Source organism: Labrus bergylta, chromosome 15 (genome assembly GCF_963930695.1).
Source record: "Labrus bergylta chromosome 15, fLabBer1.1, whole genome shotgun sequence".
In the NCBI taxonomy this organism is placed as follows: domain Eukaryota; kingdom Metazoa; phylum Chordata; class Actinopteri; order Labriformes; family Labridae; genus Labrus; species Labrus bergylta.
The window spans coordinates 7,528,248-7,542,004 of NC_089209.1; the positions used below are offsets into that span (position 1 = coordinate 7,528,248).

General features: G+C 38.6%; 1 protein-coding gene across 1 annotated transcript in view; it reads right to left on the reverse strand.

Annotated features, from left to right (window-relative positions):
* Window positions 1-13,757, reverse strand: part of aven (apoptosis, caspase activation inhibitor) — a 38,379-nt gene that overhangs the window by 9,994 nt on the left and 14,628 nt on the right. The gene's annotated exons all lie outside the window — the stretch shown is intronic.

The window sequence follows — 13,757 nt, forward strand, 5'->3', positions numbered from 1 at the left end:
TCTGATGTTACTCGCCTCAGTTTGAGAACAAGTGAGAAAAGCTTTCAGACAATTTATATGTGGACTATGCTACCAAACATTAGCTGAAACTTTAGCTGACATTTGAACTTTTAATGTACAAACAAATCCAATCCTACAGTATCTGGGGGTTGTGTGTCCGTGCAGAAACTCCTCCTCTCTTACTGTTGGTTAGATCATGCTGCTGTAGCCCTGTGGGTGGCAGTGCAGACAGAGCCACACGGATACTACAAACATCACAGATGCACACCCATGTTGACCGGGACACACCTTCAGTATACACCTGACACACAAGTCAGCTTGTTGAATGAGGCTGCAGCCTACTGTTAAGCTGATGTTTTAGGGTGGGTAAGCATCAGAAACACGAAGGGCATCTGAGAACCTCTGCTCAGTCTCTGCTTACACCTGCTCTAAAACATTGATTTTGTGATTTTCTTCATGTCCAGCACTAATATTTCTAATGCTCGTTTGGTGATAAAGATGAAATAGTGATTATTGTGCAGCCATAATGAAGAGGTTTTATTCTGTGGAACATACCAGCCGAGTGTGTTTGTTGGCACTAAGAAGAGGGTTAAAGACTGACAATGGAAGAAGACCCAAGAAAGAAAGAAACACGATGAGGTACACAACAGGAAAGGATACTAAGGAAGCTTTGTCGTCGCGCTCTCAGGAGTCGATCGTCTTCTTGAGAGCTACAGTACCACCAGCATGCTCTCTGTCACGCCTTTTTACCCAAACCAATTAGCCGAACACGGCGCGGTGCTGAAACCCACCGCGAGTCGATAAATCACTGTCTGCTCTAATGGCAATTAAAATCCTGAGCAAACCAGGCGAGACAATAAAGAGGGCCGAAGCTATTTACTCTTAACTTTTAATGGTGATTGTACGCGGCTGTGTTTATGTCAAAGTCATATCAGGAGCGCTCCAAACCACCCGAGGCCTCGCTCTCATTAGGCGTGTGTTTTTTTTTTTTATTGCTTTGCTTGCTTTTTTTACAGCTTGTTTGGAGGTAAGACGCTGCAGCTTGAGTCACAAACCGGCTAATCTAATCAATCATTTCTACACATGCAATACAGATATCCAGTGCTGCTGCCCATTAAGGTGTTTTTTAAAAATGTTTTCATATGAATTTAAGGGGGATGGGATCAATAGTGTCAAAATGAAGTATGTGTCGTACATAATGATACTGCTGTTGGAGCACACAAAGAAAGATTCTACTGTATTTATAGTCCATTCAATAAAAAACCTATACGTTCATATTTCTACATGGTGGTTAAGTGGTACAGGAGTAACAGTAAGATGATTCTTTGTCTTTTTCTAGATACAAATTGAGACTCAGAAATGTGTTGATGTCAGAAAGATTTGTAGTAAATAGTGAACTGTCCTGATTTTGTTATATTGTCTACATACTGTATGTCCTGCTTTGCTCTAGTTTTATGTTTTCAATGTTTGTATGTAATTTTCAATTGGGTAAATTGTATTTGTAATAGTAAATATTATTACTTTGTATTTTATTTTAACTTTGTTTAATCTCTTAAAGTGAGGTTTTGAGATAAGCCCTCATGGGTTTCTACCTCACCTGCACGTGTTTTATTTATTTATTTATTTATTTTATTTTTTTCTGTTTGATTCTTCCTTCAAAAAATGTGCAAATAAACTAAACTAAACTAAACTAAGAATTGAATATCTTTGTAAGTCTGAATTTGATCAAATTGAAAATATGATTCAGTGATAGTATATTATTCACACTTGTGGAAAATCATATTTTAAGTTTTCCCATACATGCCGGCAGTTTCCTTATATGGCCATGTGAAGTCCAGTGGTTGAAATGTGAGAATATTTTGCTTTAAAAAAAAACCCTTTATTTTCCCAGAACTGAGAAGGTCGTAAAACTGTGTCTCTTCATTTAGAGATGGGACACATCGGGTCTAATATCGGTATCGGGTCCGACTGACAGCGCCAATCCATCACTGATCACTCAAACATTCTCGACTCACACAGTCTCGCTTTGAAAAAATTCAGACTGAACTATAAGTGCCCACAAATCGTCATCACAATGTTCAGACAAGATGGAACAGCTCCTTCTATATGGCAAAAAGTGCAAATCTTGCACTTCAGTTTTAAATATTGCTGCTTCCTGTTTGTATATGAAGCCAGCACAAGGCAATGCTGGGTTTACTAAAGCATTGTGTAGCCTTACTCATAATGCCAGAAACAACAATAACACAAGTTATTATTGATTTTAAAATATTGGAATCAGTATCAGTATCTGTACATGTGTATCGGAATCGGATCGGAACAGAAAAAAGGTGGATTGTGCACCTCTACTCTTCATCAATCAAATCTCATGTTTGTTTAAATTAACTTAATGATGATGGTCTCCATATTATTGATGATGATGATGATGGTTGTGACGATTGTTTTTGTTTGATAACGACAACTTATAAGATGGTTTCTATACTGATTAGAGCTCTCAAGAACTGCCCTCAATGTTGTGCTTTGCCTCTGGTCACTTCCTGTCAGCACCTGTGTGTCCAATCAGACTCAAAGCTGATCGTTGGCTCTTACTGACATTGTTCCCTTTTTTCTAGATCCTTGCTTGTGTTGTACTTACTCTCTGATGTACGTCACTTTGGATAAAAGCGTCTGCTAAGTGAATTGTAGTAGAATTGTAAATTGTTTAAAAGGTACGATAAGATGGAACTCTATTACTGTAATCCCAAAGGAAGTTTGAATGGGGTTTGTGATCATATAAAAAAGAAGCGATGAATACATTTGGCCACTCTTACTTGAGCACTAAATGAGTTGCAGTCACTAATCACATCCGGTTTCAGATTCAGCTCAATTGACCATGTATGCTAACACACACAAGGAATGGGTCTTCAGTAACTGTGCCCTCAATGTACAAAATGTAAAGCATTAAATTAAACGTAATATAGGAAAAAAAGACTCAAATACACAAAGTTAAATATCTTAAATAACTCATCTTATTATGCAGCAAAAACTCAACAGAGAACACAGCTGATGACTTATTGTAGATGTGCTCTAAATGTTAAAGGGAGGCAATGCTTAGGCAATCCATCAAATTGACTTTTATGTGCGAGTAGAGATTTGTTGCTGCTCCTTAAATTTGGTGGACGAGTTAACAGCCAGCATGCTAACATGGCCACAGTCACAAAGATGATGCTACACTGCTGATTCCAAGCAGAAGTCTGGGAATGATTGGCGCCAGTTAACCCGAGGCGTCAATCTTCTTTGTGAGAAAAAAAAAAAAGTTTTGTACAATAGCTTCCCTGTTGGTGACAATGTTACACTGAGGAGTGGAGCTGAGGAGATTCCTATCGGTTAACAATCAGTTATAAAAAAGAAAATCTATAACACCTTGGTTGATTGTTTAGTCATTCATCATGCAACAACATATTGTCCTTAAGTTGAGATGAATTCCAACATTAACATGATTAAGTACACAAAGGGGCAATGGTAGCTAACTGAAGTTAAGCTGATGATTTGTTAACCGTTTTTACTTTTTGTGTGAGTTTGCTACATTGCATAGAACAGAGAAGAGAGACAGGAAATGTTAGGAGAAGAGAGCGGTCGAGGGTCAGACTAAAACCCGGGACACTGTATGTGCGAGGACTGTAGCCTGTGCAGTGTACGCTCTAACCGCTAGGCTAAACTGGCGCCCCCATTTTCACCATCTTGTGTAATGATAGCATGATTAAAACTTACTGATTAGCACCAAAATCAAAGTCCAGCTGAGACAAATGGGATTGTCCGTTTTTGACCAGATGATGGCGCTAAACAATTCACAACATTTCTAAAACATCATAACGTCATAGCTTTCAGATAATAGTTTGGATCAAAGTGGTAGAATAACCAGCATTACTACAACCACAATGCAAGGATACAAATGCCTGAAGGCACTATGAATAAAAGCTGCAGGACCTAAAAAAGAAAAAGACATGACAACAGTGACAGGTCATTTAAAAAAAAACCAATTAGACACATGCTGATCGTGTGACATGTTACATTATGTCTGAGACTGATTGGCTGAATGGATTGAACCAAAGACTCCCCTGTGTGTTTTACATTGAAATTCACAGATTTAAACAAAATCAATACACACATCAGGTTCAAAGCTAGTTAGCCTATTATGACTACTTCACAGAAAGCAAACAGATTTTGAAACAATAGCTCTAACACTACACAGAGGCCAAACCAGGTGAGAATGAGTGTGCGCTTTGGCTTCACATGCTGCCTCTTCATGCTGGTCCCTGCGGCTTGAAAGACGCATTGTAGTGAGAGTGCTGGGACATCTGGGTCCGTCATTATAAAGAAGCAAGGAGCCTCTGCTATTAGGTTAGCTGAGTAGACGAGTAAACAGCTTATACAATCAAGGCGACACCAAAAAGGATCAATAGTGTGAAAAAAGCAGGCTAAACTGAATTATATAGATCCATCATGGCTTATTGTGAACATGTAGGTTTGTTTGTTTTTATTTATCTTGCAATGTAAGAATGAAAACTGAGTGAGACGCTCTGCTGCTGTCCATACAACATGAAGACTTGTGCATTCTATTTTTTCATAAGGTTGGAAATAAGTATGGGTTCGTCTCACAGGCAGACCCCTTGTTAACACTGTTTTACTCTCGCTTCAAAAATAATTCAAAGTGCACAGCAAGATAAGAACAATGCACCCACTCGCAGCTAAATAAAGACCCCGCAGATCGCCTTAAATGAGCACCAAACTGCCGGAGAGCCGATTTCAATCCTTTGAAGGCTAGAGAGGATGAAATACGACAGAAGCAACAGCGCTGAACATCCACATAAAAAAGAATGAGCCGCTCCCCCCAGCCTGATTGATTCAGTCCAGATATCCAGAGTTCCTCTTTTTTTGCCGTTTATTCATCCGAGGACGCTCCTAACTGTCTCGAGTGTGACTGATTTATAAAGCTCGACACCCAAAAACAAACACGACGCACTGCACTCTGTCAAGATACACTTTGTACAAGACAAATATAGTTAGGAGGATCATTCACTGAGCTCCTGGCTCCACAGAGATACTGAGTGTGAGAGAGAGAGGGGTCTTTCCTCCGACATATTTTATCAGAGAATGAACTAAATGTTGTTTCAAAGCCTTTGGTCTTTGAATGATTCTGTGGTGAAGAAGATCTGTCGACTTTTCCAGCTGCAACATGTTTTACAATCATCAATTCCAAGTTTTATACAACTATTTCCCGGTGCTCATTGTGACGTCTTTAATAATGGTTAAGTTGGAAAAACAGTCCAAAACACAATGCGGGCTAAAAATAAATATGTTAAATAGAGATTTAAAGTAAATCCGCATCCTTTATTTTGATTAAACCTTTGAAAGTTTTAAGTTCAAATTTCTTTAAAAAATGGATTTGTATTATTGTTCTCCAAATTGTTGTGTTAATTGTTGTTGATTAATGGACTTCAGCACACGGCAAAATACTTTTACTAAAATGACTTGGTTAGCTTGGAGGGTTGCCAAAGCAGAGGATTATGCTAAATAAAAAATGAAAACAGTAGTTGATATAATAATGTGTTGGTTTACAGGAGGAGTAGAGCATTATGGCAGTATGACGTTAGCCATTAGCAGGAGCTTCAGCTTACACACAACATTTGACTGACACTACAGGCTTTAATAAATACTATTCTGAATATTAGGTTTAATAGACGAGTAATTCTGGTGCCAACTAGCCATGGTGACACCTTCGCATTTCCATAGAGACAAATAGAAACATGGTCTGATAACTAAGATGCTACAATCGAAGTCGATGAGGAACGATTGAGGTGAAAATCAACGATTTAAGTGGAGATCCAGCAGCTCTCAAATTACACATGCAGAGGTCACCTTATGGAAATCCACAACTTAAGAGATGAGGTCCACAGGGAGGAAACGTTTAAAGAAAAAACAGACTCATCAAAGAACCAACCACATTGGATTTATGTTGCAACTGTATGTTATTGATATCCAACAGAAGCCATAACAAGACATCGATTGAAATTTCAAAATCTATTCAACACCAACGCTGGAAAACATCCGTCGAAGAATTAAGACGCATGCATCGGTGCGTTAATGGGCTATTTACAAGTTAATCTACACACTGACAGAGCACACTGAGGCACAAGTCTGCCACATGAGGGACAAATTAATAAATTGCAGTGTAAAAAGCAACTTCCTGGCTTTTTCTTTGGAATGTAAAATGCAAGTCATTTGGTAAATAACAAACCGGCCAAAAAAATAAAAACAGAAGGAGATCAATATATTTAAGTAGCAACAGATTTCCATTAGAGGATCTCTTTCTTTGAGTCGGTCTCAGCAAGACACTGCAGGGCACAGATGCCCTGCGGTCGACTCTGCTTGTGTTTCATTTAGGAGCCTCTTATGAATCTCATTCATCTTGGTTTTCCTAATTTTCAGTCTGAGGTCACATTCATATCCAAACCCCGGCTCTTAAGAGGAGAAGGTAAGTAACCAGGCTGATTTAAGGAAGCCAATCTGTCCATCTAATGATATTGATCCTCTACAGCTAAATCCAGCAAAGGCAAGTTATGTACATTAATCACACCGCTGTGATGACACCGGACTCTGATTGGTCCATTACGACATTGTGTGGTCTGCTCTTTCTCTGTAGCGGACCCCTCCTATGGTGAACAGACCATTCCAAGGGATGCGTATCAGATCACAGAGTCTGGAGGACCAACTGTAATCATATCAAACCTCAGAAAAATTACTGATAATTCTCGACCTTCTCGACAAAGAAGTGAAGGGCAATGAAGAGAAGAGAACGCAGAGAAATTAGCAAGAATGGTTATGACGCAGAAAGCTGTTAGCTATGACGCGCAAATCGACAAAATTGAAGCCGGCACATAAAGTAAAAGCTGAACAGAACACAGTTTGGGATAGAAAATCTCATCTACTACTCAATCTACAGTTAGAAAATGATGCATGAAAGAGTCAATGTTAACAGAGAGAAAATGTAGAAAACCTCACTTCATTAAGAGTGAAAATGTTCCTTTTAAATGTGAGATATAACAGCAAAGACGACCGATTTGAAAGACGCTTCACAGTTCACCATTGCCACAAAACCAGCTCTAACTGCAGAGTTTAAGGTGTTGTAGTTTAAGTGGAGGGAATAAAATCATTTTCAAATCAGTTGAATAATAATTGAAACTTAGAGCTGTGTAATGAGAACGGAAAAATAAGCTATTAACAAGCTTTTATCCAAAGGGTACTTTATAATGAGCAGGTTATTAAAGCTGCTGTGAGGAGCATTTAAGTTTGAATCCATTTTATTGATCTTCTCCTGTACATGCACACATGGAAAAATCTCATTCAGCTCCATTTCAATGGCAAATTGTATCAGTTATTGTGACTATTTTGCTGAATAAAATGTAAAACGTTCTGTTCAATCAGTACGTTGTAACTCAGTTTGTCTGACACCTACCCTACAGCAGGGGATACTGGCATTAAAAAATACTATATAGCAATAATCAATCTTCTAGCTGATGGTCTCATTTGCTTTTGTACGTCATCGAGAGGCATCACTATAAATTTCAGTCTGTTTTATAACCATTTCTGTGTCTTTAACCTGTCCTGCTTTTTCCTCATGGTTTCCCTCACTTCTTCTTTTCCCACAGTAAATAAAAGTCAAATTGACCACTTTCTGAGGATTGATATGAATACAGTAGTTCTCCAGAGTCTGTTATTAGAGCTGTTAACGGTCTGTTATTCATAGCATCAGTTATAGGGCAATAGTAGACCTTGGAATATTGTAATTAACCAATCAGAATTGAGTATTCAAAACAGTAGTGTAATAATGCGCTATAACAACTCGCTCACTGCACATTGTCCCTGACCCAAAGAAATATACCAGTGGTCTAGAGAGCAGTAATGACTCATTCAAAGGCATCTTACAGGAAACAGTGATCTTGGTTTGCTAAATGCTTGCACACTCTGTTTGCTGATAGTTTGAATAAAGACTATATGACTGATCCCTAAAGCTTCATGTGGTTGGTCACAGCTAATGAGCAGCCTGACTTCATATTAAATGCAAAACTGTTCAGGCAGCAGGAAGATGACAGCCAGAAGCTTTGTGAAGCCATGCATGCGGTGCAAAGCTTTATGTGCCATTATTACCATCCGTGCTTTTGTTATTTACTGAAAGACCGGCAACACAGTGTGGGAGGCGTGAAGCACACAAAGCAATTACCTTTAATTGAGGCAGAGAATCACACCATTAAATGACTAATTTCATGTGTCTTTCTAAGGCACACTCTATAAATAATTGGCTCAGCTTTTGTGAAATACAGGCTATTTAACAATGTAGAGTCGCTGTAACATGTGATCGGTTCACAAAAATCATCAGCCCTCGTTCTATCAATACTTTGAAAAGGACTGAGCGCTGATAACAGGAGGGAGCTGGAGTCATACTGTAAAGGTTTTAAAATCAGAACCAGTTTCGAAGCATGTTTTGTCAGGCACAAAATACACTTCAGGAATATTCTTCTCTCTAATCTCAAACAATTAAATGTGGAAACAGTGTCACAGGAGGGTCACTGACTGGTTGTGTGTTATAAACCTCCTCCCCTTCCGCTGGTCTTTGGTGAATTTTATCTGCTACATTCATATATCAGCTCACCCTGACTTCTTATGGACATTTTTACTAGCGGCAGGAGGAATTGGCAGGAAAACTTCTGGGAAAAGTTATGGTGAAAATGTCAGCTGTTTGTGTTCACACTTTCAGCCCACACTGAAATGTTTGGGGGACATTTTCAGGAGTACAGTGGATGAGAGAAAGGTGCTTTAGATTGGCTAGTATGCTCCCACTTGCAAGTGATATACTGACCCACCCATTTTGGAAGTCTTTATACAAAGGTTTTTTTCAGATAAAGAGGGTTTTTATCCGGGTAAGTTGAACTCTTTACTTTACTAGATGGCCTGAACATCACTACTAATGACGGTCCCTGACACAGAACCCGAACACTTCTCCTCAAATTGTTGGGATGGCTAATTACGGGAAGAATTGGTCCAAAAATCCTCTATTCTAACTCTGAACTACACTTTTAAAAAAAAAATTTAATCAATTCCTTAGCTCACAGCTTTTAGAAATGTTCACCGTTCTCATACTTTGTAGCACAGTAATCATCCTCAGCTTACCTTGGGAGGTTGATGGAAAATCAAATGAGGTGGTCTTAGTCCATGCAAAGAATAACCGGCTAATTTAAAAAAAAACAAAAAAAAAAACATGACATTTCAAAAGTTAAATCAATCAAATCTTTAAGGAACGGAGTGTTTCTTAACCACATGTCAATAAGTAATTGATGGTTACAGTTGTTCCACCATCAATCTCTTTAGTCTACAGTAGTTTCCATTCACAATAATAGTGATGGTTAACAGCACTATGACACAGTGCTGATGTCACTGGGGTCAACTGTGTAGGTGGATGTGCCCAATCTACGAAAATGGAGCAATCAGCGCGTATCTGTTTGCCTCATTACACTAACTCCCCGAGTGATACATTAGACATGTCTCATATCCTTTCTATTGCATTCTCCTGATAATCAATAGCAGGCCCGCGGCTCAGCAGTCTGCAGGAACATGCATGATATATTCACATGAAAGCAAAACAGTTTCAAAGAAATGTAGCAAGCAACTCGGTCTAACTCTCAACCATTTCCACCCCACAGAGTGAGGATGAAACAGCTGTGGTCCATTCAGGCGAGATGTGATTTCTGAAGGAGCCAGAAATATGAAAAACGGTGGTGCTTGAATGGAAGCTTCTGTCGCCAAATCCTCCATTAGCATAACTGATGATGCAGCGAAAGTTCTCAAAGCTAATACCTTTGTTGAGGTGAAAGACTTTATGCATGCACAGAGATTCACAATGCACACAATTTTATCATTAATGGGGTGAAAACATGTTAATTCATGGGCTTGAGGATGTGAAAGTATTGTTTGTTGTGTTAACGTTTTAATCAGTATAATTAATACAGCGGACAATGAAACAATCACAAATCAGCCTTCAGAGCTTCTGCATTTGAAGTGACACATTGCACACCCTGTCGTGTGTTAAAATCAATGGTACAAGCACAATAGCATCCTGCTTTGCTAAAAGGAAGAATGTCTAATTTGGACGGTGGCTTATTGGAATGATCACCGAGCTTTTCACATTAAAGGACCACAGTAAAGGCCAAAAACATGGGGGGAATATGATGGCTTTGTTTCAAATTATGCTTCAAAGATTTCCATATTTAAAGCTTCTCCCAGCAAAGACTTTGGTCTGATTAGTAATAAACAGTTACATTAATCAATCAATCAATCAAAATAATGTATTAAAACTTTATGGAGTTTATCTTGCGACACTCAAGACGTATTATTCAGAAGAAACCAACATCAATCCACCACGAGCAACCAAGCCAGCTCCCAGTAGATCACAAAACCGGACAATTCACTCCTACCTTGTGCAATAATATTCGCTTGGGTTTATCATGCCAGCTTGTGCAAAAACATGTGTGCATGATTGTGTTCCTACTACTGAATATCCTGACTACATTTTTGTTAAACCTGCAGCTCTCAGCTTATCTATATTTTTGTATCTAGGGTGTATATTTTTTTTATATATTTTTTTTCTACTGTATATATTTTTTGTTGACATTTTTTATTCTATTTAACCGTGCACTGTGTGTTTCTTTTGTTGGCAATCCTTGCTCTTTGCTGCTGTAACACTGTAAATTTCCCTGTTGTGGGATGAATAAAGGATTATCTTATCTTACTTGGTACCAGTAGTAAGGGAAAAACTTGCTTAAAAAAGGTAGAGCACTTGAGCAGACTAGAATGATTTGTGTAAATCCATCAGTAATCATGGGTCAACAAAGTGGGAGAGAACAGCAGAAAACAAGAGCTAAATTAGAAATATATAATATGGGTATATAACTGAAGTTTTGTGATTTAGGGACATGGAGGGCTGGTTAATGACTGGAACATTTGAATTACGGTGTTAAATAATGGTCAGAGAAAAACGTGTGTTCTAGTAGGCTTTATAAATAACCTTAACACTATCCTTCGTCATCGTCGCTGCTCACCTGTACGAGGCTTCATGTCATTTTAAGAGCAGTAATTGATGCTGATGACATGTTCCACAACACGTGACGTCGTGTTAGTCTCATTACGTCGACAGCAGACATGAAGCTGTCCTCCACTGGAATTAACACTGATTACTGATACGAACAGCTGCACATGAATCCAGTCACAAGCAGCACACAGATGAGATTTCAAAACAGTCAAGTCCTGAATGAGAACGTTTTGCTTTGCTTCATCAACAAAGAGGCCAAAAGGGGCTTTTAAAAGCAGCCAGCTTTGGTTCAATGTACGCTGAGATTTTTTAAGGGGACGTAAAACCGCTATTATCCCTCAAAGGACTTTTGTCAATAATAGATCAATCTCTTGTTATTGATCTTTTTGGTGTTTCTACTCTACTCAAACTAGAAAGCCATTACTGATACTGGCTGCATGGTTTTGGGGATACCAGAGTAGCACAGATTTCTAGTCAAACAAAACAACATGACTGCAATTCATATCCTCTAGGAAATATTGTATTACTTATAACTTTTAAATCAGCTGACATTGTAAAGCCTAAGCAGACATCAGGATCTTACTTTTATTGTGAAAGCCAATAACACAATCTTAGGGCGCCCTCACACTAAGCCGAGTTGTCCAATACTGTGATGAAACACGAATCCCCTTAATGCCTTTAAATTAGTCACAGTGTAGCCTGTGTTTATAAACCATAGACTGTATATTAAAATGGACAGAGAAACAGACACCTGGGAGTGAAGTCATGCTAGTTTTCCAATATCATGCCATTCTACGTTCAAGTCATATTTTTGCTAAAAAGTTTCTTGTGTTATTTGATGCTGTTAAATGGTATAAAATGCCATGATTGGTAGCTCTGCTGAGGAATTCGGCTCGTGCAGCGCCGTGGGCATCAGATTAGCAGAGTACAGCAGAAATGACGAGAGAAAACGGGGTGAACGCCAACATAAGAGTCCTTGAATTTCAAACAGTAAGTGTCTGCTTCAAACTAGATCGTGAGCTGTGCATGCATACAGTTGATTAAGAGACATTAATTAAAGCTAAATCTACCTTGGATGACCACCAATGGGATTCAAAATTGTATTACGGTGGATTGAGTTCCACTCCTACTCGCCACTTAAACTGTTTTCCCTTGTGTGGATGATGCTCACTGAAACCCAAGAGGACAGTATTACTAACAGAAATCAGAATACTTCCAATACCAAAACCTACTACCAATACCACATGGACAACAAATCAGGAGCGTTGATTTATAGGCTGATAAAAACTGCATATATATATTTATAGCTGTAAATACAGATATATCTGCTGGTAAGTGACAATAAATTACAAGACAGACCCCCCAAATTAAGTTTCAGGTCAATTATTAACAGTGTTAGGAACATGTTTTCCAAAAGACAGCAACATTCGAGTCCCCTATGGGCGTAATTTTTTTCTATTCTTGGTCCACTCGTATAATATGTTTGAGCTCGCACTTTGACAAATCATAAAAAAACAATAAATACAAACACCATTATTACACCTATGATACACAGCTTTATATCTCATTCTCTCCACAAAAATTGAGCCTGGTGGAAACACTGATTAATTGCAACTAAACAGCGACAATCTAACTTTATCAAAAGAAAAAGACAACAAATCACCGACCACCTCATTTGATTTTCCATCAAGCCCAAAGAACATGCCAGAAACCTTGGTGTCATCATAGATTCCTAAAATTAACTTCCACAGCTATATCAAAAACGCAACCAGATCATCATTCTTACACCTCAAACACATCTGAAAAATAAGGGCCATTCTACTACAGTCAGATGCAGAATAACTAGTTCATGCTTTTGTTACAAGCAGATTGGACAATCGCAACAGTCTCTTTTCTGGACTCGCCCAAAAATCCATAAAACAAACTGCAGCTTAAACATAATGCTGCTGCACGTATTTTAACACCTCTGTTCTTAAATCCCTGCACTGCCTTCCAGCGCACACCATAATTGATTTTGCATGGCCCTGCCCCTAATTACTAAATTTAAAAAAAAATTGCTCATACCACACGAGCCCACAAGAAGCCTTAGATCTCATTATCAGAGATGCCCCACCACTAAACTATTTTAAAAAGAGACTCAAAAGGTTTATTTCTACAGCTGTATTTAACTCGGCTGATCAACCTGTGTTTTTTATAGTATCTCTTTTTTTAAGCAGGTTGGGTTACAGTTACTTAAATTGCTTGTGCAAATGAACGTATCTGCTTGTTTATGCTCGTCTTCACGTTCATCTTCTATGTTTTTTTTCTCTTGTGAAGCAAATGGTGTTACTATCCATATGAAAAGTGCTCTATAAATACATTTTCTACTTCTTCTGTTATGGTTACGTATGTGGAGGTCAAGTGAGGGTTTTAGCATTCTTCTCTAGCCTTGGAGTCATTGCTCCAGGAAACACTACCTGACAACCAGACAGTCAACTTGAGACCGTCTTTGTAACAGTCCAAATGGCAAAGATAACAAACTGGGATATATTCATTTTGAGTTGTGCCTTACCTCGTTGATTGTGGAAATATCTGATCACTCATACATGGTGGACACAGAGCCAGCCCTGCACATTATGATCCCCATACACACACTACT